A 24,675-nucleotide genomic window follows, 5' to 3' on the forward strand; every position below is an offset into this window, starting at 1 on the left:
TTCTATAGTATCCAGCATGTCCTAAAAAGCTTCTTACATCAGTTTGTGTTTTGGGGATAGGGAGGGTCTGAATTACCTGTATTTTAGCTGGATCGACTTGAATTACTAGGAATGAGATGAAGTGACCCAATACAATACCTTGATTCATCATCATATGACACTTTTCAGTGCTTAAGGCAAGGTGTGCTTCTATACATCGCTTAAGTACTTTTTCAAGATTCTGCAGTTCATCCTCAAAAGTCACTCCATGAGGAGTAAAGTCATCCATAAATATTTCTAATGAATCATTTAGCATATCAGAAAAGATCCCTATCACTGCTCTTTGAAATGTTGCTGGAGCATTACATAGCCCAAATGGAAGTACTTTGTAAGAAAAGGTCCCCCATGGGCTAGTAAACGTGGTCTTGTCCTGGTCTTGGGGTGCAATCTTAATCTGATTATATCCACTAAATCCATCCAAAAATGAAAAGAATTTCTTACCTGCCAAATTATCTAATACCTGATCAATGAATGGTAAAGGGAAATGGTCTTTCTGGGTGGCTTTATTCAGTGCTCTGTAATCCACACATGCTCTCCATTTGCCATTTTTCTTGGGTACAATTACAAGTGGGGAAACCCACTCACTATCAGATATAGGGTATATAAATCCTACATTCAACAGTTTTTGAAGTTCCTCCTTCACAATTTCCCTTAGGTTGGGGTTCATTCGCCGCTGGGGTTGACAGACTGGCCGGGATCCCTCTTTAATATAAATACGGTGAGTGCATTGCTCAGGGGAGATCCCTTTCATGTTTGTATAGTCCCATGCAAATGCCTCTTTATTTTCCTGGAGTAACTTTATTAACTGTTGTTTTTCGTTATCAGTTAAGTTAGGATTTATATTTAATGTTTTGCCAGGCTCAATTTCTATTGTTGTACTTTTGGAGGGGCTGCCTACTGTTGTCTGAAACAAATTTTTATCTTTCAGGTTCCGCTGAAATTCAGATTCCAAGATTGCAGTGAAGTGATTGTACATTTCTGGGTTGACCGAAGAAGGTTCAGAAATGAAGCTGCTGATTAATGCATCTTCGGTAGAGTATTTGAAAGTTAAGGCTTGTCCGATAGTCAATATAGGTTGGGTTTCTTCATCCTCATAATCTACCCATACAGAATTGTCATTATTAATCATGGGTGTAGCATGAGGATAAAGGGTAAGCTATTTGGTTTCCTGTCCATTAGAGATGGTCATTGATCCTGATCTACAGCTGATGAAAGCATCTGTTGTAGCCAGCCAAGGTCTTCCTAGAATCAGCGGACGACCCCCCAACTTTGTTTTAGTTTGTAACACCACAAAGTCAGCTAGGTAATTCCAGGATTCTACAGAAATTATTAAATCTTCAATGACCCCTTTCGGTTTAATTGTAGAGCGATCAGCCAATTCTAGGATGGTTGGAGTTTCCCTAATAAAGTTTTTTAACTGAAGCAATTGTGATGTTTCAAGTGTCATAATATTTATTGCAGCACCTAAATCTACTAGAACTTTAGAGAAAAAAGTTTTTCCAACCTGAACTGTTACTGTAGGGTGACCAGGGTCACCATACTTCACAGGATGATCTTTTTCTGTCATTAAAGCAGTCAGTTCTCCCATCACATGAACTGTGAGGGGGTCCTTAGCTTTTCTTCCAGGTTTTTTTATGCAAATATCTCTAACAATCCTAGCATAAATGGGAACATCTCTTAATGCTTGCAATAATGGAATTTTAACGTATAAATTTTGTAGTTCGCCTAAAAGGTTAAAAGCAGGTTGCTCAAGTGTTTTAGTGAGAGCCAGTCGTTCAGGAAATGGCGGATATGTTGTTTAATCATTGTTGTTAGATGCTGATTCTACTGTTTCAGCATTATTGTTAGCTGGTTTTTCTTTTGTAACTTCCTCTTTATCAGAGTCAGTAATGTCATCAATGATTGGTTCAACAATTCTCCCTGAGCGAAGGTAGATATCGTTACATTGCATGGGGGAGACAGTCTGATTTTGAATATCAATTGCTTGCAAGGCTTTATTATTATTTGGGTTGGAGTTGGGTTGCACAGGCAGCTGCGGTCTAATTGCCTGATTATTTGGAGGAGTATTGGATGGTAAGGAAAGAGACTGTTGATGTTGAGGAAATGGCATCTGTTGGGCTGCCCAGTTTGGATTCCATTGATTAAAATACGGTTGTTGGGGAGCCCAAGGATTCCATATGGTAGGATCAGGAAAAGGAAGATTTGGTTGTTGCATAGGTGGAAAAATCATTGTGTTAAAGGGTGGGAACTACATTTGGTTCATGGGTGGGTAATTTGTTTGAAAAGGAGAGTGATTATTCCAACGACTAAATGCTGTGTTAGAATTCATACCTTGTCTTTGTGGCCATTTCCTCCTCTGTGTCATCAGGTACACTGCTTCAGCCTCTTCTTCAGTTGACTGCAATGCTGCTTTAATTCCAGGCAGAGCGGGGCATTGCTGGGTCTCATGGTCCTTTTCGCAAATCGTGCAGATTGGTACTTTATCTAGTGGGCATTCCCTGAGTGGGTGTTTTTCTCTGCATTTGGAACAAAAAATAGCTAGGGCAGCTTCTGCTTCTGCCTGTTTCTTTTTTACCTGCAGAGCATCAATTTGTGAAGCAAAAGAGCTTAACATCTCAGTTTTAAATTCTTCTAACAAATTACCTATTTCAGCCCTTGTTGCTCCTCCACTTGCTGACTTCTGGACTCTTGAATATACATTGTCCCTGCTTTTTGATCTGCTCACTGCTCCTCTTGAACATCTCATGCAGATATTGATAATTTCATCAAATGGTTCCTTGGAAATGTCCCCTTTTCCCAGCATGTTCAACATGTCCAAGCAGTCATCTCGTACCCCTTTCAACAATATAATTTTCAGAATATCTTTACTCATGTTAGGGTGGTCAGACCACTGCATATTATACTGCAATCTTTCCACAAAATCTTCCAGATTCGCGTCCTCCTTCTGAACCATTTTAAACAATTCTTCCTTCCTTTCTCTTGTCCGGCAGTAATCCTGATATTTGGCCAGAAAGCTTTCTTTCATCTGATCCCAGGTGGTGATTACCTGAGCTCCTAAGCTCATAAACCACCTTAACGCATTCCCTTTCAGTGTTGCTGGAAACAGTTTTAGTTTCTGATTAGGGCTCACATAATCATAACTTCTACATAGTATATCGAATTCAAAGAGGAATTCATCCGGGTCTTCAGAGGATAACCCATGAAAGTTGGGTAGTGCTGAGAGTGGAATGTTTTTCATGGGGGTTGCTCCTCTTGGGAGCTCCCCAATAGGGAACTCCAGGGTAGAGAGTGAGTTTTCCCCTCTTCCTTCTGCTCTGTTATCCTCCATTGTTCTTTTTCCTAAATCACTTGCTTTGTCTTCTGTATCTTCTGTTTCTTTAGGTTCTTCTACCGGTTCCTCAGTGTATTCTGGTACTTCCAGCTTCCTTTCAGGTCCCAGTACTTCCTCCGTCTGTCGATCTGTTTGTGAGGAATACTGGATCTGAGGTCTCCGGGAACTTGTCCTCTGTGATGTTTCGACCTTTGAGATGATTTTGTCAATAAAGGTTTTCCTTCCTCCTCCGCCTTTTCCGCCTGTGAAATTAGGTTTCCTGTGTCCTCTCATGCACCTGTTATTCTCACAAAGAAATCATTAATGCTTTCAAAAATCTCTAGTCGCCTTCCCCGGCAACGGCGCCAAAATGTTGGCTAGTTGAATTGTTTATTAATTAAACAATCAAGTACCACATTAATTTGTCAACCTGGGAAAGTCTTTTATTTCAAAGGCTACCGTGTACTGTATGTACTTAATTTTTAAAAGCATTAAAGAGTTGTAGTATACATGATTCTGTTTCTCACTCTATGTTATAACAGTGCATTGCAAAGATAAAATGAAAGCAGTTAACTAAGAATACAAATCTAAAAAGAGAAGTGATGGATGCTCTGTTAGCAGAGGATCAGGACCCTATCCTCCAGGTAAGGACGTTCAGCACCTGCCCCTGTAACCAGATTGCTAATACACACTGCAACTCTAATTCACCGGTGAAATATCCTTTTACAGCTTCAAGCAATTAACAAAACAGAGTACCAGCAAAAAGGAAATCATCAGAGGTAATGCTACAGAATCCAAAACAGAGTACCAGCAAAAAGAAATTACCAAACACACTTACACACTTGACAGAAAAGTAAATGGGTGAATCTTGTGAGGAAGGTGGGCCCGGTCCCTCTCACAAGATTCCCCAGAACACAAATGCTAGATTAGGTGCTCAGAATGATCTTCTATTCATCTGCCAAAAGATCCAGTTACAATAAAAGTTCAGACTTTGCTGTTGTCTTTCAGAATTTCACTTACAAACTATTTTTTTCTCTCCCTTCTCTAATGTAGATGTCTCCTCTTTAAAGAGGAGACATATATTACAATAGACTGTCATAGTTCATTCAGTTAAACCTTTCTGTCAAAAATAAGAAATCCATCCTTGTTACAGGATGTTGTTACAACAGTGTGACAATGTATTCTTTCTTGGGTCTCTTACTGTTACATAGCTGGTAACTGAACTTCGACCATCTTCTTGGAATCCTCGCACTATCCTTTGTCGCTTCCCCATGGTTGCTGATTTAGTAAACCCATGCTGTTCTTGATATTTTAGCTACTGTAACTGTGTTTTACCCTTTTTGGACAGTTGTTGATCATGTTGCGTCAGCGTGGAATTCTGGCGATCTTCTGATAGTTGCCGTTTGTTATTTCTGGTATTTCAGTTGTTGCAAAATAACATTTCCCTGCTTTAGATGGTTGCTGTTGCTGGCTGTAGCAACTGCATAGTTGTTGCTTTTGGTGTTGCAGCAACTGCGTAGTTGCTGTTTCTGGTGTTACAGCAACTATGAATTATAATTTCTGCAGACTTTAGACAATTCAACAGTTACTTAGCAACTTAGTTAGCTTTTCCAAAGATAAATATAAAGATAACATGAATATGTAATGAATAATTAAACACATAGTCATGCGGAGAGTTACTTCATACCTTGGGGTAATTAGGTCATTATGTAATCAAAGCTTTCAACTCATGAACTGAAAAAGGGTAATATTATAGCAAAAACATAAGGTCAAAAATGGTCAATTCTGAGTCCTAACAGTGATTACCCCATTACTATTGTAGTTGTACCCCTTATTAATATTGTTGTGCCCCTATTATCCCCATATTGTTATTACTATGCCCCATAGAATCCCTCTATTGTTATTTTTGTGGCTTTATATTATTATTTTTAGGTCGGTTGGGTTATATTGTGACTCCTTAGACTCCTATATATAGAAAGGAGGTTTTGTCATTTGAATCATCCAAGAATTGTTCATTTATGTAATGTAAAGGAGGTTTCCCCCTCGAAGAGGCTAAATTCTAAGGCGTTGATCTATCTTTTCTATCTTTTCTTGAGCTGATTTCATAACACGCCATTTCTTAAGTGCATGTAGTATTTCCAACATTTCCGTCTCATAAATAGCTTGCTTGACATGTAGCTGTAAAAATACCCAATTGCCTACATAAAAACTTCTTTCACTGTGACGTTGATCTACCTGTTGTTTCATTTGATTCTGCACCAAAGTGGCATTATCCTTTCATAGTTGGAGAACTTGTAGTTGATGCTCGATGTGATCTTTCACTGCTTGAGTCTTTTTCTTCTTGATATGTCCTTCTATCTTGAGAGTTCGAGAAGTGGTAATTTCTTCCAATGCATTACAAGATATGGTCGGATTCGTTTCTTGATGCTCGATGTGATCTTTCACTTCTTGAACATTTTTCTTCTTGATATGTCCTTCTACCTTGATAGTTTGAGGAGTGGTAATTCCAGCCAATGCATTACAAGATATGGTTGGATTCATTTCTTCTTTATCAACGTGATCTTTCATTTCTTGAACCTTTTTCTTCTTGATATGTCCTTCTATCTTGAGAGTTTTAAGAATGGTAATTCTTGCCAATGATTTACAAGATATGGTCGGATTCATTTCTTCTTTCTCTGGGGTTGGTTCTTGGTGTATATCCCCTTATTTTTATGTTTCTTGATCCTTTTCTTCCTCCTCTTCACAATCAATGTAAGATAATTTCTTCTCAGCACACTTACGACCTTTAATGTATTTGTTATCACAATTGTAACAAAGTCCTTTTGCTCCTTGTTCTTCCAATTTTTGTGGTGTCAACCTTGTAGGTTGTGGAAGGCTAGGAGAAACAAGACTTCCATCTTTATAATTGTGAGGGGTAGACTTCATTGTTTCCATAATTTTGCTTTTAACTTTTCTTGCCAACCTGAATGCCTTCTCCAATGAATCAAGTTCCCAAAGACAAACCTCATGTTGAATGTTATCCTTTAAAGTCCCTATGGAGGCATCAATCCTCTACTTCTCTCGAATATCATTTCCCCTTATATTCAATTTTTGAAAGTCCTCAATGTGCTCTTCCATTGAACACTTTTGTTTGAGATTTATCAATTGGCTAAAGAAGGTGCTTCTCTTTGTATCCTCATAATGTGCTATCATTTCCTCCACCAAAATTGACCACGTAACGAGTGGTTTAAAAGGACAAAGCCCTTTATACCATAAAAATTGATCCAGTTCTAAATATGAAGATGCAATACGTACCTTTTGTAACATTTGCACCTCATATAGATCAAAATATTGCTCCATCTGTAATACCTAATTTACCGGATCCTTGCCATCAAACTTCCTCATATCGCCTTTTCTTGATTTTAGGAGCTTGATCTTGAGATGATTGTAACTTTGTAATTTCAGATCTTCCATTTCTGAAATCGTGACCTACAGTAGCCCTCTACATCCTCTTTCCAATGCCACCAATCTGATCGAAATTGGATTCTCCAAGAAAGAGTTATGCACAATCTCCCAAGATGACCTGATTATATACCTTTTCAGAAGAGCGAACTTGTATGAAGTGCCACGTGTCATTGTTTTGACCTTCAGATTTAAAAAATATACACAAAAAACTACAATTCGTCCTCTTTCTGTAACTTCTTATGACATTTCAATATGATGCTCAAAGAGGCAGTTATGACGATTTTCTCTAGGTCACCTGTTTGGGATGTAATTTGAGAGCCTGTAGAAACCCTAAATGTCTTGGAATTTATCTCCTAAAATATAGCGAAACAAGATCTAAAATTCGGGCCCAAGCTTCCCTATGATTGTGGCTCAAATGGGTTTTAATTTCAGAGTCTAAACCTTCGTAGAAAACAAATTATAGCGAAAATTTCACGATGCATGTTTGAGATGAAATTTTGGAGATTGCAAAAACCCTAACTTCCTCAGTTCATATCTCTGAAAATATAGCAAGAAAGGATCAGAAATTCAAACCCGACCGATTTCTTGTCAAATGGGTTTTTGTTTTAACTTCCGAAACTTCATAGCAAAAAAAATTTATCGAAAATTCCATGATGCCCTGTTTGGAGCAACGAAACCCTAGAATCCAAAGCTCTGATACCAAATGTTATGAAACCAGCTCACAAAAAGATAGAAAAGATAGATCAATGCCTTAGAATTTAGCCTCTTTGAGGGGGCAACCTCCTTTACATTACACAAATAAAAAATTCTTGGATGCCACAAATGACAAGACCTCCTTTCTATATAGGAGTCTAAGGGGTCATAATATAATCAGAGCCGACATAACAATAATAATGTGAGGGCACAATAATAACAATAGTGGGCTTCTATGGGGCACAATAATAACAATATGGGGACTACATGGGCACAACATTATAATAAAGGGGTTTTACTAATAATAATAAGGTATTGCACTAGTAGTATAAGGACCTAACACTGTCACTTGCTTCAGAAGAGGACCTCATCTAAACGCCTTGGAGAATATCTTTTGCATGGGTTCTAGCTACACTTGGTCATGTTAGTTTCTTTGATAGTCTTAAATGATTCATCTCTCTATTAAGGGAAATTTTTGTGCTCTTCAAATATGAATTTCAGCAATGTATCATTGGGTTATGGCTATAATGGTCACGTATTTGTTTATAGGATTTCTACATCATGCGGATGGTCATTGAATAAGTGAATTCGCTCAAGTTTTGGAACAAATTATCATCCTTAACAACCTATGAATCTTCCGTACCTTTTGGAGTTTATTTCAAAGAATAAGAGGGAAACATTCCAGACATAAAGTCTTTTCATCTGTAGAAAAGGAGTATTAAAATTTGCGGCAGGCTTGTCAATACATTTGTAGATAATTTCAAATTATATGCATCCTTGAGAGATTTCAGTCCCTGGAAGCCTAAAATTCTAGGCATATAAGATCGCTAATCTATGTGGAGAACCATGGAGTGTTTATCTCTACAATCAATCTATCTTAAGGTAGTGCTTCTGGACATCCTTGGCTCAGTGTAGTTCTAGGGCATTACGAAACCTCTGAAGTGGTCGATCGCAGCTTATTTCAAGGCCAAAAATTACATTGTGATCCTTCCAGGCCTTGCAACTTCTGAGAAGAAGTATTTTATTAAACTTTAGTATCATTTGTTGATTATTGATTACTCTCTGTCACCAAAGAGATCAAGTTGGCCTAATTTGGAGATACACAAGAATTTTGTGAAGGTATGTTTTTATAGTGGTTTGTTATGAACAATATCATGCATTAAAATTTGATGTCTTTTCTTGAGTTGATGACAAGATAAACAAGGTATATTTATGCCCTAACTTTGAGCAAAAAAAAACTATATAAGTTGTGAGTAATCCAGACATGAGTACAATGAGAGGACATTTTGAAGGCAGCATTTACCCAAGGTTATGAATCAGCAATAAAGGCTCACTATGTGTGGGAATATTGTCACCATAATTGTCAACATTATATCTACAATAGTTTCATCATTATGGCAAACTTTATATTAAAGGGTGCAATCCACATTTGTGTAACATCATTTTCAGTAAGAGATTGTGTGCAGTCATCAAGAAAGTATGGAATAGATAGATAGGTGGCAATTTGGTTGTGTAGTCAAAATAGCAGTTTTATTTACTTATGAAGACTACTGCAATAGGCAGAGCAAGTAGCATACCTGGTAGCAGTAAAAAAATTGCAACAGGCCTCAAGAGTTCATCATTCTCTGCATTAAAGGTACTACATCAAAATATCTCCAGATAAAGTAGGGTTTTTGGGATAAAGTTTTGAAGATTGACTATAAGGATTTCATTGTTATATTAGGATTCATTGTAAGTGGGTCATTGTCCTAGGTACGAGAGCCCACAATAATTTGTGGAAGTACACTCATTGTAGATGGGTCATTATCCCTGGTACAAGAGCCCACAATAGTTGTGAAATTCATTATCATTTTCAAGAATTTTGGGTGGTGCTAGGCAGGTGATTGAAGTCACCTTCAAGTAGGAGCCTAAAAACACTTCTAGGTGGTAAGGTGGTCCTAGGGCAAGTTGGAGCTTGCTAGGGTGTTGGAGCATCCTTTCAACATTTTTTTATAAAACTAGGGCATTGGAGCATCCTTCCAATTGTAGCTGGAAAATTGAATGTTTTTTTAATGTAATAGGGAGTTGGGGCTTCCTTTTTCAGTTGGAGCTAAAGTATTTGATGTACTCACAAAATTATCAAAAGTGGTAGGTGGTTTTTGTCCCAAAGGGGTTTTCACCTAAACATTTTGGTGTCTATTTTCTATTTTTTGTTTAATCTATGATTTGATGTTGAACATAAATTAATTCTCTGAAAAGATTGGTAAGTTAATGATTTATAAGAAATATTGATTACCCCACCACACCAACCCCCCCCCCCCCCCTCGGCGCAATATTTCCAACAATTGGTATCAAAGTTGGTTCTTTCACTAGCAGTTTAACAACTGGAAGGAGGTCATGGAGTGGAATAAGTCAAAAATTCAAGTACTTAATGGAAATAACTATGCGTTTTGGATTGGAAAGATGAAGACATATCTTCAAGCACAATTATTTGATTTTTGGAATGCTAGGTTGATCGAATATAAGGAATATTCAACTCTTCTTGCATACAATGAAGGTCGAATACTTTATGAAAGCAATTCTAAAGCTAAAAAATCCCTCATGAATGGTTTGTCAAATTCTGTATATGTCAAAATGACACACTAAAAATCAGTGAAAGAAATTTGGGACAAGCTTCAAAATATATATGAAGGAGACAAGAAGGTAAAGGAAGCCAAGCTCTAGACCCACCGAGGTCAATTTGAGCAGTTGAAAATGAAGGAAGAGGAAAACCTTGCAGCTTACTTCTTCTAATTTGATGAAATAGTAAATGCTATAGAAGCATTAGGAGAAACAATGGATAGAGAGGTAGTTTTTAGAAAGGTACTAAGATCACTTCCAAAGAGGTTCGACACTAAAGTATTTATGCTAGCAGAAATATATGATTTATAAAAGATCAACATGGACCAATTCCATGGAATACTTATAGATTACGAAATGAGAAAAGAACAAGAGAATCCATCTAATCAAGAAGCAACATTTACAGCATCCAAGAAGATTGGGAAAAACAAACAAGAATCAAGACCAAGCTCTAGTTCTTGTGAAGAAGAAGAATACTCAGATGAAGAAATTGCTAACTTTGTGAGAAAGTTGAAAAGAGGAACAGGGAAGTTCAAAGGTAAACTTCCATTAACATGTGTTGAAGAAAATGTAACTAGGTTCAGTTTTCATTATGACTTGTAATTATAATGTCATGAAGAAAATTATTATTCCTTGCATCATGGGTTTCATGAGAAATATGTGTTTACCATAAGTAAAATACTTATTCTTGATGTCTTTAGGATTTTATGTTTCATCATAAGTATTATAAAAGTAATAAGGTCAAAGGTTTGCGCTCCAAGAACGAGTGTCACTATCTTCGTGAAAATCGGCTTTAGAAAGATGTAGTGATCTCCTTGATGGTATGTCGCCCTAGATTTAAGGAACTCTTATCGACTCAATGCACCATCATTGACCCATATATATAAGAAGTGACGTGGAGTTAAATGTAACAAGTCTTTGAATCATTTCATAATACAGACAGCCAAGAAAGGTATGCATACACAATGAGAAAGGGTAATATCTCAGAAGTCTGCCTATGATATATATACATCGTATCAAGCTCTCAGAAGTCTCTCAGAATCCTGTATCCATTCACTATGATAGCTCTCGGAAGTCATCGAAGGATTTTTCGTATATACATAGTGACTACGTTCAATATAACTCTCGGTGGTGGCATGTCTTATCACTATTATAACCAATGAAGAGCATGAAGGACTAATAACATAAGCGAAGAACTGTGGCAGCCGAGAAAAGGAGTCTAAGACTGTGACTAGACAACGAAGACATAAGAAGAAGAACTACAGTGATATCAAGTCTATAGAATGTGAATTGTAGACCAAACAAAGAAGAGGATAGTGACAAGCGTCTTAGAGGTAACCTTGTGTCTATTTTTTCAAGGGTCTTGGTATTCATCATCTAAATATCTATGAGAAAAGATTCAAGGGTTTTACTCTCAAGAGGAAAGGTTTTTCCCTAGCTTGGAGCAAACATCTTGTGTACTTGAACTATTGTTGATCTTCTATTTTGATAATTGTTTGATGATTGAAGAACACACTAACATAACAAAGTTAATTGAAGAATACAACACAAACTATTATCAATACATTTGTGAAGAATCACTAAGCCATGAATTTTCCTAGATTCTTCAACATGGTATCAGAGGTATGGTTCATGGAGGGCATGAAGGAGATAAACTATATCATGGAAAATCTTGTGACAAAGTTTTCATCTTTAGCTATCCTGATCAAGCAATACTTCAAGACAGTGTGGAATAAATTCCTCTCTTCCCAAGATCTCAAAGCTTCAAGAAATGAAGGATTGTTCTCAGCTCTCTTCAGAACATTCCAAGATGAAAATATATGGGTAATAGACAATGGAGCTTCAAGGCACATGACCGGGTATCAATAGAAACTCAAGACCTTGCTTAAAGGAAAATCCTCATACTCAGTGGAGCTTGGTGACAATAAGAGTTATCCCGTCAAAGAAATTGGATCAACATCATTTACACTAGAAGGTGGAGGCAACATTCATCTCAACAACATATTATATATTCCAGGTTTGTACAAAAATATAATTTTAGTTTCATCTCTAGAAGAAAAAGGAGATAGAGTTGCTTTTATAGATGGTAAAGTAATGGTTTGGGCTAAAGAATCAAGCATTGAAAAGGCTAGGGTCATTGGAGTTAGAGAAGGCACACTATAAAGACTCTCATCTCCTCAAAATCAAGCACTTGTCCACATCGAGATAAGCCCATGTGAATTATGACATAGAATATTGGGCCATCTCCATTACAAAATTCTACCAACTCTAAATTCCATTGTAAATTGGATTCCAAATCTTAAAGAAGAACATGAAGGAATCTGCAAAGTTTGTGCCCTGGGAAATATTGCAAAGAAACCATTTGCAAATAGTGCATCTAGAGCTCAAGATATTTTAGATCTCATTCACTCTTATGTATGTGGACCCATGTCCAAATCTCTTGGAGGTCATCTGTACTATGTTACATTCATCGATTATCATTCAAGAAAAACTTAGGTTTATCTACTTAAATCAAAGGATGAAGTATTCACAAAATTTCAAGAATTCAAGACAAAGGTAGATAATATTATAGAAAGAAAGATAAAGATCCTAAGATCATATAATGGAGGTGAATATACTTCCAAAGAGCTCATTTCTTTCTGTAAGGAAGTTGGGATTAAGAGGGAGCTTATTGTTCCTTATAATCCTGAAAAAAAAAATGGAGTAGCTGAACGAAAGAATAGAGATATAGAAGAAAGTGTCAAGACTATGCTCCATGAACAAGATCTACCTAAATTCTTGTGGGGAGAAGCAACAAAAACTGCAGTATATATTGAACAAAATAGAAGTCCTCACAAGTCACTTGGAAATGTAACTCCAGAAGAATTCTTCACTAGGAAGATACCTAATATTGATCATCTCTGAATATTTGGATGTCTAGTATATATTCACATTCCCAAGGACAAAAGGAAGAAGCTAGATCCTGCAAGCAAGAAAGGAATCTTTGTTGGATATAGCAACTCTTCGAAAGCCTACAGAATCTGCATAAAGGAAGGACATCAAATAGAAGTAAGAAGAGATGTAATATTTGATGAAAGCATTGCCTTAAAGAAATCCAAGGATCTCCCATCTGATTCTGATGAGGAGGATCTTCCTATTTTTTAAAAAGAAGCTACTAATGAAGGATAAGTATCTCATCAAGAATAAGAAGTTCCCAGTGAACCAATCACTCTCCTTGGAGGAAGGAAAAGACCTAACTAGTTAACAACCACTCATCAAGAAGCAGAAGGTCACATGGCAAATTGAACTTTTAGGGAAAGAAAGAAGCCAAAAAGATACTCAGGATATGCCACATACATATCAAAACTCATTGAAGAAGATCCTTTTACCTTTGAAGAAGCAGCCAAACATCAAGAATGGAAAGATGAAATGAATGAGGAATAGCAATCTATCATGAATAATGGAGTTTGGGAAATTGTCCCAAGACCAAATGACAAATAAATGATAACCTCTAATGATTATATAAAATCAAGCACGTTGTAGATGGAAGAATTAACAAACTCAAGGAAAGATTCGTGACTCGAGGCTTCTCTCAGGAAGAAGGCATTGATTATGAAGAAACCTTTTCTCCCACACCAAGGTACACAATGATCCGATCTTTGATATCTCTGGCATCATCCATGCGATGGAAGGTACATCAAATGGATGTCAAAACAGCATTTTTGAATGGTATCATAAATGAAGAAGTCTACATCAAACAACCATTGGGATAAGAAGTAAAGGATATAAAGCCTCATGTTTGAAGATTAAAGAAGCCATTCTATGGCCTCAAGCAAGATCCTATGGCATGGTATGCCAGAATGGATGCATACTTGCAAAGATTGGGTTTCAGAAAAATCACAACAAATCCAAACCTTTGCATCAAAATAGAAAATGATGAACCTATAATCATACTCTTATATGTAGACGATCTTCTAATAACTGGAATCAAAGAAATAATTAAAGAATGTAAGAAATTGTTGGCAGCTGAATTTGATATGAAGGATTTAGGACTCATGCACTACTATTTGGGTATATAAGTTTGGCAAAAACCAATGAAATATACCCGGGACAAGGAAAGTATGTGATCGAATTACTAAAGAAATTTGATATGATGGAATTCAAACCCATGACTACTCTGATGATCACAAACTTGAAGATGTTAAGAAACTCTGAATCTAGTCCAATAAATCCTAATAAGTATAGACAACTAGTAGGATCGTTGATGTATCTAGTGAATACTCGGCCAGACATATGTTTTGTAGTAAACATTCTCAACCAATTTCAAATAGATCCAAGACATTATCATTGGATAGCTGCAAAACACATACTAAGATATCTACAAGGAACCATCCATTATTGCCTAGAGTATGAAAAGGGAAGAAGCATCAATCTAGAAGGATTCATTGATTCTGACTGGGGTGGAAGCAAGAAGGATGGAAGAAGCACTACAGGAGGATCTTTTAGCCTAGGATCCTCTATAGACTCTTGGCTGAGAGAAAAGCAAGAGAAAATGGCCTTAAGTAGTGCTAAAGTCTAGTACGTTGCAGCCTGTGAAGTAAGAACGGAATTTTTCTAGTTGAGAAAGATGTTATTTGATTTGTTTGCAGGATCGTTGGACCCTACCATAGTACATTGTGATAATACCAGTTGTATAAGATTATCTGAGGACCCATTATTTCATGGGAAAATGAAGCACATAAACAACAAATACCACTACTTTTGAAAGTTGGTACAAGATGGTGTGCTGAAGCTGGAGTATATTCCCACCGATGATCAAACTACTAACATTTTGACGAAGTCTCTACCCAATAAAAAGCTTATGTATTTTAGAAATAAGCTTGGTTTGGTTGACATATCCTCCCTAGCTAAGAGGGAGAGATAGACACATCATTCTTGTCTTCATTTTGAAGAAAGGATGGAGGATTGAGGAATCATCTGGCATCTGATACTCATTGAGGATGTGTAGGACATCCAAGATAAGAGTAGGCAAGAAGACTGATATTCTTTGAGGGATGGGGACCCAAGATAAGAATATTCCTAGAAGGTCATACTCAATGAACACCTAGGTGGGTATGTACCTTGAGAGACAATGATGAAGGTGTCTATCATCATTGGTCTCGCTAACATTGTGCTCTTATCTATTAAGAGATAGAGTTGTCAGTAAAGGCCTTGCTATGTGAAATTGTTGGTTATAATGATGCTATACAAATGGATTACTAGTCAGACTTTTTTTATGAGATCTCTTTAGTGTTGAATAGCCTTGTACCATTTAATGAATACCTCCCTAGTTAAGAGGGAGTGTTGAAGAAAATGTAACTAGGTCCGGTTTTCATTATGACTTGTAATTGCAATGTTATGAAGAAAATTATTATTCCTTGCATCATGGGTTTCATAAGAAAGATGTGTTTACCATAGGTAAAATACTTATTCCTGTTGTCTTTAGGATTTTATGTTTCATCATAAGTATTATAAAATTCATAAGGTCAGAGGTTTGCGCTCCAAGAACAAGTGTCACTATCCTTGTGCAAATCGCCTCTACAAAAATGTAGTGATCTCGTTGATGGTATGTTGGCCTAGATTCAAGGAACTCCTATCGGCTCAATGCACCATTGTTGACCCATATATATAAGGAGTGATGTGGAGTCAAATGTAACAAGTCTTTGAATCAGTTCATAATACAGCCAGCGAATAAAGGTACGCATACATAGTGAGCAGGGGTAATATCTTGGAAGTCTACCTATGATATATATATATATATATATATATATATATATATATATATATACACATTGTTTCAAGCTCTTAGAAGCCTGTATCCATTCAATGTGATAGCTATAGGAAGTCATCAAAGGATTGTGCATATATACATGGTGACTGCATTCAAATATAACTCTCGGTGGTGGCATGTCTTATCACTGTTATAACCAATGAAGAGCATGAAGGACTAATAACATAAGTGAAGAATTGTGCCAGCTGAGAAAAGAAGGAGTCTAAGACTGTGACTAGACAGTGAAGACATAAGAAGAAGGAGTATAGTGATATCAAGTCTATATAATGTGAATTGTAGACCAAATAGAGAAGAGGATAGTGACAAGCGTCTTAGAGGTAACCTTGTGTTTATTTTGTCAAGGGTCTTAGTATTCACCATCTAAATATCTATAAGAAAAGATTCAAGGGTTTTACTCTCAAGAGGAAAGGTTTTTCCCTGGCTTGGAGCAAACATTTTGTGTACTTGCACTATTGTTAATCTTTTATTTTGATAATTGTTTGATGATTGAAGAACACACTAAGATAACAAAGTTAATTGAAGAAGACAACACAAATTGTTATCAATAAGTTTGTAAAGAATCACTAAGCCATGAATTGCCCTCGATTCTTCAACAATATGCTTCAATTGTGGTGAGATTGGTTACTTTGTAGCTAAATTACCTCATAATAACTCTGGTAACGAAGATGAAGCACCAACAAAAGGGAAGAAGAGTCAAAAAATATTCAACAAGCAAGATAAAAGGAAAGCCTTTAAGAAAAGTTATTTCTCTAAAGAAGACAGCTCCTCATTTAAAGAAGTGACATTGACGAAGAAAATGGCATAGGAAGAGTATTATTAATGACTAGGAACAAGAGGAAGGAAGTTCCTGAAGAAGAACAAGGAGATGAAGAAGAAATGGACGAGATCAAATTTCAAAACGAGATGGTCAGAGTTATAAAGCATCTTAATATTGAAAGAGGAAACGTCAAATATTTGGAAGTCGAATTAAAAGAAGTAAAAGAACATGATAGAAGCCTCAACAAGAAGAATGAAGAATCGAATGAAACCATCATTAGCCTTAAAGTACAGTTGGAAGAATCTAGAAAAATTGAAGAATCACTTAAAAGATAATTGGAAGAAAGCAACAAGGCAAGGGAAGATCTAGAAGCAGAGACAGTCTCTCTATGAACTGAAGCACAAAGAAGAAATGTTCAGCAGAACTTTGCAAATATCTCCAGAGATTTGGATGAGCTCATTAGCAGTCAAAGGTCGCATAGTGATAGGATATGATTGGGATATAGGGAAAATTTTGTAAAAGGCTCAACCTCCTCCATGACATAAAAGGGAGATGGGCAAAAATCTTATGTAGAAATTACTAGAGGAATTGTCGAGAAGGAAAGAGGTTTCCCAGCAATACATAAGGTTCAAGATCAGTAAGAAGGTTCTTGGAGAATAGTTCCATGAAGAAGTTCTCCCCCTATCAGGTATAAAACCATCTTACCTGGCTTCTGTTATTCTTGTGGAATTTTTGGACATAAAGTTGTAAACTGTCAGGCCTATGATATGAACAAAGGAAATTTTGGAAGATCTTTCAGGAATGATTATCCCAAAAAATCTTGAGAGGATTACAGGAAAAACTACATTAGATTTTGATATTTAGAAAATGAAGTAGAATGCCATAAATGAAACAACTTTGGAAAATTAGCTAAAGATTGCAGGTTAAACACTCCCCAAAAGGAATCACAGAAAATCAAAATGCTCCTCCAAAATTCTGGAAAAGGGAAACAGAGAGTTGTGCACTTTCCCTAAAAGATAAAATAAAGAGGAATGTGTCATATGTTGATAGTGGTTGCTCAACACATATGACCAGTGATAAAAACAAATCCATATTTTTTAAAGAAGGAAAGGATGGAACAATATCCTTTGGAAATGATAGATCTACAAACATTATAGGAATAGGCACAATGAACTTAGAGCCACGAATGCTACAACAAACGATGTGCTTCTCATTGAAAATATGAATCATAGTTTGTTGAGGGTAAGTCAAATGTGTGATCAAGGACACATGATGCTCTTTGACTCAAAGAAATGTGAAAGGAGAGAAAAATCTAGGAAGTTGGCTACTACTGCAACTATGACTCCAAACAACATATACATTTTAGAAAAGACTGTTAACAAAGATTGTTTCTTGGAAAAAGAATACAAAAGTTGGCTCTGGCACAGATGGATGGGACATATAAACATTGACAACCTTGTCAAAATTAGTAAAAAGGAGGTTTTGAGAGAGATTTTGAAGATTTCAAAGCCAATTAGCAATACATGTAAACATTGCAGGCATGGAAAACAGACAAGTTGAATTCAAGGCCAAGGAACATTCCACTTTAAAACCATAGGAACTGGTACACAATGATCTATGTGGAAGGATGAAGACTAAAGGACTAGATGGTGAACAACACTTCATGCTAATGATTAATGATTATACCAGGATGACAACAGTCAGCTTTTTGAAGAAAAAAGTCAAAAAATAAATTAATTAATTAAAATAAATTATAAAATTAAATAATAAAAAATTAAATTAAATTAAATTAAACAATAAATAAATAAATAAAAATTTCAAAATCTACAAGGAAATGGTTATAAATGAAACTAATTTAAAGATCAAACATTTGAGATCGTATAGCAGTGGAGAATTCACATCTAAATCATTTCAGCACTTATGTGAGAAACATGGAATAAAGAGACAGTTCTTAGTAGCTAGGACACCACAACAAAATGGAGTCGTCAAAAGAAAAAATATAACAGTAGAAGAAATGGATAGAACAACATTGAATGATTCAAAATTTGACAACGAATTTTTTGTTCAAGAAATTGATACAACAACGTACATTTTTGAACAAGGGTTTACCTATAATAAATTTCACCAAGACTCCATACGAACTATGGAAAGGAAGAACAACAAATTTCAAACACTTTAGAGTCTTTGGAAGCAAATGCTACATTAAAAGGGAAGACCAAAAGACTGTAAAATTTGACTCTCTGGTAGATGAAGGCATTTTGTTGTTTACTCAAGCAAAAGTAAATCATACAGATGTTACAGTCAGATAATCAATCTGATATTTGAGAGCATCAATGTAATATCTGATGAAGTTCGTAAACAAAATGATGAAAAGAGAATCCCATTCCCAAGCAAACCTGAGAAAAATAAAAAATTTTCAAAGAGGAAGCACCCAGAAGAAGAACAATCTAATGAGGAAACTACTACCAATTGGGAAGAGACAAGAAATGAATAGTAGGCACCTTCTAAGACTCCCAAGAAATGGTATCAAAAGAACCATCCTTCAGGCCAGATCATTGGGGACATCAACAAAGGCATAGGAACTAGAAGAAATCGATCAAGCACATCTTGAACTCTTAGCCACATATGAGCCTAACAGTTTTGAGGAGGAAAATCGTGATGAGAATTGGGTAGAAGCTACGAATGAATAATTGGATCAGATTGAAAAGAATGACACATGGGAATTGGTTCCACGACCAAAGGATAAAAATTTCATCGGTACAAAATGGGTCTTCATAAACAAGTTGAATGAGGATGGACAAGTCACCAGAAACAAATCAAGATTAGTCTACAAAGGTTATGCATATGTTGAAGGAATAGATTTCAAAGAGACATTTTCTCCTATTGCCAGGATGGAAGCCATCCAGATGTTTTTGGCCTATGCATGTTCAAGGAAGATCAAAGTGTATCAAATGGATGTAAAATCGGTCTTTTTAAATGGATAATTGGAAGAAGAGGTATATATAGAACAACCCAAAGGATTTTTTCTTACTGAAAAGAAAAATTATCTTTGTAGGTTGAAGAAGGCATTATATGGTCTCAAACAAGCTCCTAGAGCGTGGTATGCTTGTCTTGACAGGTACTTGCAGAAACAAGGGTTCAAAAGAAGGAATGTGGATAGAAACCTTTATGTAAAGGTTGAGCACGACAGTTTGACCATCATTGAATTATATGTGTATGACATTATTTTTGGTAGTGATAATGACAGATTAAGCAAGAAGTTTACATTAAATATGCAGAGTGATTTTGAGATGCCATTTCTTGGTGAGTTAACTTTCATCTTGGGACTTCATATATCTCAAGAAGACAAGGGAATATTCATTTTTCAAACCAATATATTAAAGAAATATTGAAAATATTTTAGATTCAAGACTACAAACTGGTTAGCACCCCAATGGTGACTGGTTGCAAGTTGAGCATAGATGACTTATACAATGATGTAGACCAAATGATGTATATATTAATGATTGGCATTATCCTATATGTGACAGCTTCCATGCCAGATGTAATGCAAGTAGTTGGACAAGTAGCATGTTTCCAAGCAACACCAAAAGAGTCCTGGGTTTTTGCAATGAAGAGTATCTTTTGATATCTCAAGGGAACAACTGATTTTTTCCTGTGGTATCCAAAATGGAATGATTTAACTATCACAACTTATATAGATGCAAATTGGGTAGGCAACACTGATGATCGTAAAAGAACCATCGGGGGAACTTTATTCTTTGATGGTTTTCTTCCATCATGGTTAAGAAAGAAGTATTATTAAGTTTCTATATCCACACTGGAAGCAGTATACATAGCAGTGGAAGCTTGTTGTACTCAGTTCCTCTGGATGAAATAAACATTGCATGATATTTAAGTGAATTTTGATGATCCCATTCTAATGTTTTGTGACAACACCATCACCATAATCATCTTCAAAAATATGGTCATGAATTCAAATAAAAAAACATATTCCTATCCAATATCACTTTCTTCGAGAACAATTGCAGAAAGAAACATAAAAGTGGAATATATTGGGACAAAGGAGAAAATAGTAGACATATTCACCAAACCCTTACCACGTGATACGTTTGAGTATCTTCAATAAAAACTTGGGATTCTCCCAAATTCACATTGAAATACTTGTATCCATCCAAGCAAACAGCGGGGGCAGAGGCAAGTTACCGGTACATAGCAGTAGGAATATTATCAAGGGGAGTTGCCCTTTTCCAATTGATGTCAAAGGGGGAGAGAATGTAGGTCAAGAAGATCAAAGGCATGGATTCAAGAGGAGAAGTGATCACAGGGAGAGCACGTGTGTTTCCATAAATGAAAAAGGGGATATATTTGATATTTGGTTGTCATTGATGTCAACCCAAGCAACATCAAAATATGTCCTTCCTTTGTTGACCAAAATGACATGGAAAATCGTGATGCTTCGAGTCTGGCTCATCCTTGTTAGATTCACCTCATCAAGCCGATGCTAGTGCTATGTGGCACACCACGAGAGACTTCACAGTTTGAGAGTTATGCTTGTTTAAGAAGTATTTGTAATAATTTATTAATATATATAAAAAAATGTACTAGTGATTGAATGTTACAATGAGGCCTTGCTTATATACCTAGGCAGGTGTCCTTTCATGATTGGGCATGTATTTTAGACATGCATGCCTTTTCAGTTAACCAATGGCTATTTAAATAATCATTATTTTGATTATTCATTATTTATGTTTAATTATGTTTATTTTATACAATTTTATGTTCGTAACAATTTATCTTCATGATCAATCTATCTTAAGGTAGTGCTTTTGGACATCCTCGACTCGGTGTAGTTCTGAGCCATTAAGAAATATTTTAAGCGGTGGATCACGGTGTATACCAGGGCCTAATTTTACATTGTGATCCTTCCAAGTCTTCCAACTTTTGAGCATAAGTATTTTATTAAACTCTCGTATCATTTGATGATTATTAATTTCTCTACCTCACCAAAGAGATAAAGCCGGCGTAATTGGGAGATACATGGGAATTTTGTGAAGGTATGTTTTTTACAGTGGTATGTTATGAACAATAACATGGCTTAAAATTTCAAGTATGCTTGTATCCATCCAAGCAGACAGGGGGAGTAGAGGCAGGTTATCGGTACATAGCAGTTGGAATATTGTCAGGGGGAGTCACCCTTTTCCATTAATGTCAAAGGGAGGGAGAACGTAGGTCAAGAAGATCAAAGACATGGATCCAAGAGGAGCAGTGATCACATGGGGAGCACGTGTGTTTCCATCAATGACAAAGGGGGATATTGTTGATATGTGGTTGTCATTGATGTCGACCCAAGAAACACCAAAATATGCCTCGCCTTTGTTGACCAAAATGAAATGGAAAATCATGATGTTTTAAGTCCGGCTCATCCTTGTTAGATTCTCCTCGTCAAGCTGATGCTAGTGGTATGTGGCACGCCATGAGAGACTTCACAGTTTGAGAGTTATTCTTTTTCAAGAGGTATCTGTAATAATTTATTAATATATATAGAAATGTACAAGTGATTAAATCTTACAATGATGTCTTGCTTATATACCTAGGTAGGTTTACTTTCATGATTAGGCATGTCTTTTAGACATGCCTTTTCAGTTAACCAATGACATTTAAATAATAATTAATATGATTATTCATTATTTATGTTTAGTTTATACAATTTTATGTCTCTAACAATTTATCTTCATGATCAATCTATCTTAAGGTAGTGCTTCTGGACATCCTTGGCTCAGTGTAGTTCTAAGGCACTAACAAATCTTTGAAGCAATGGATCATGACATATTCCAAGGCCTAAAATTACATTGTGATCCTTTTAGGTCTTCCAACTTTTGAGCATAAGTATTTTATTAAACTCTGGTATCATTTGTTGATTATTAATTTCTCTCCCTCACCAAAGAGATCAAGCCAACATAATTGGGAGATACACAGGAATTTTGTGAAGGTTTGTTTTTTACAGTGGTTTGTTATGAACAATAACATGGCTTAGAATTTCAGGTATTTTCTTGAGTTGATGACAAGCTAAACAAGGTATATTTATGCCCTAATTTTGATCCAGGAAAAATTATATAAGTTCTAAGTAATCTAGATAGAAGTGCAATGAGAGGAAATTTTGAAGGTAGCATTTACCCAAGGTTATGAATCAACAGTAAATACTCACTATGTGTAGGAAGATTGTCACAATAATTGTCAGCATTACATCTACAACAATTTCATCATTCTGGAAATCTTTATATTAAAGAGTGCAATCCACATTTATGTAACATCATCTTCAGTAAGAGATTATGTGTAATCATCAAGGAAGTATGGAATAGATAGATAGGTGGTAGTTTGAATGTGTAGTCAAAGTAGCAATGTTATTTACTTATCAAGACTATTGCAGTAGGTAGTGCAAGAAACATACTTGGTAGGAGTAAACAAGTTTTGCAACAGTCCTCAAGAGTTCATCATTTTTTGCATTAAAGGTACTACATTAGAATATCTCCAAATAAAGTAGGGTTTATGGGATAAAGTTATTAAGGTTGATTGTAAGGCTTTCATTGTTGGGATTTCATTATTATATTGTTATTCATTATAAGTGGGCCATTGCCCCTGGTATGGGAGCCCACATTAATTTACAGAAGTACACTCATTCTAAGTGTGTCATTATCCCCGGTATGGAAACCCAATATATTTTTCAAATTCATTATCATTTTCAGGGAGGTTAGGTGGTGCTAGGCAGGTGATTGTAGCCACCTTCAGGTTGGAGCCTGAAAACACTTCAAGGTGATAGGGTGGTGCTAGTGCAAGTTTGAGCTTGCTAGGGTGTTGGAGAATCCTTTCAGTAACTATTGATAAAACTAGGGTGTTGGAGAATTCTTCCAGTTGGAGTTGGAAAATTGTATGATTTTATAGAGTAATAGGGAGTTGGGGATTCCATTTTCAGTTGGAGTTGAATAATTTGATTTACTCACAAAATTATTAGAAAAGTGTTCAATGGCTTTTGTCTCAGAGGGGTTTCCACCTAAAAATTCTAGTGTCTATTGTCTATTGTTTGTTTATGCTATGATTTGAAGTTGAATATTAATTAATGCTCTGAAAATATTAATAAGTTACTAATTGATAAGAAATATTGATTCACCCCCCTCTCAATATTTCCAACGGAACAAGAAATATTACAATCAAGGGAAGCCTTGGAGTATGGTTCGTGATTTTGATGAGTAAAGCACATTTAGAAATGGAATTACAGTCCTTGGCACATCAAGGAGAATGTATGAGTATTGGAAAAATCCAATAGTTAGAAAACAAAAAAACTACAACACTTCTTCGTCACAAGTCCTAGAAGAGTCATTACTTTTGATCAGTAAGGATATTCAACAATATTCCTCGAAAAATGGGTATCACTAGGGTCTAAAGACGTTGTGATAGGTTGAAGATGGTGTTTCATTTTCAAAAAATATCACACTAATGTCATTGAAAGGACCTTCTAGAAACCTTTATAGCTTTGGCCACATGAGCAATAACCTAGATGCGGAAATAGGGGCATCCTCTACAACAATACCTAACAAGTTGGACATAATAATGTATGAGTATGGACCAGTCAAGATGGGGAAGATAGGATTTGGATGACACATTCTTGAATTCATTGTGACAGACCTTGAGGAAACAAGTGTATTTGGAAGTACTTCCTCATTGAGCATAGATCATCTCTAGCAGCAAAGACTTGAGAGAGGTCATGAACAACATTAAGTGCACATATTGTATTATGGCTTGGTTGAAAAAATTCATAGAGGAATGATATAAGTTGATAAGATCAACATGTGTGATTAAAATTCCATCTTAATTCTTACAACAACTTAAACCTATGATTAGAGGCATATATTAGATAGTTGGAAGCAAGGCAAAGACTAGTGTACTTTGTTAACACTATTGGAGCAAACATTGTGACTATTGGATAAAAAACTAAAGAACAAAGAAGGTATCAAGATCATTTCAAGA

This window comes from Pinus tabuliformis, chromosome 1_2, assembly GCF_031772625.1.
Source record: "Pinus tabuliformis cultivar Carrire ecotype Pingquan chromosome 1_2, CPIR1, whole genome shotgun sequence".
NCBI classification, from domain to species: Eukaryota; Viridiplantae; Streptophyta; class Pinopsida; order Pinales; family Pinaceae; genus Pinus; species Pinus tabuliformis.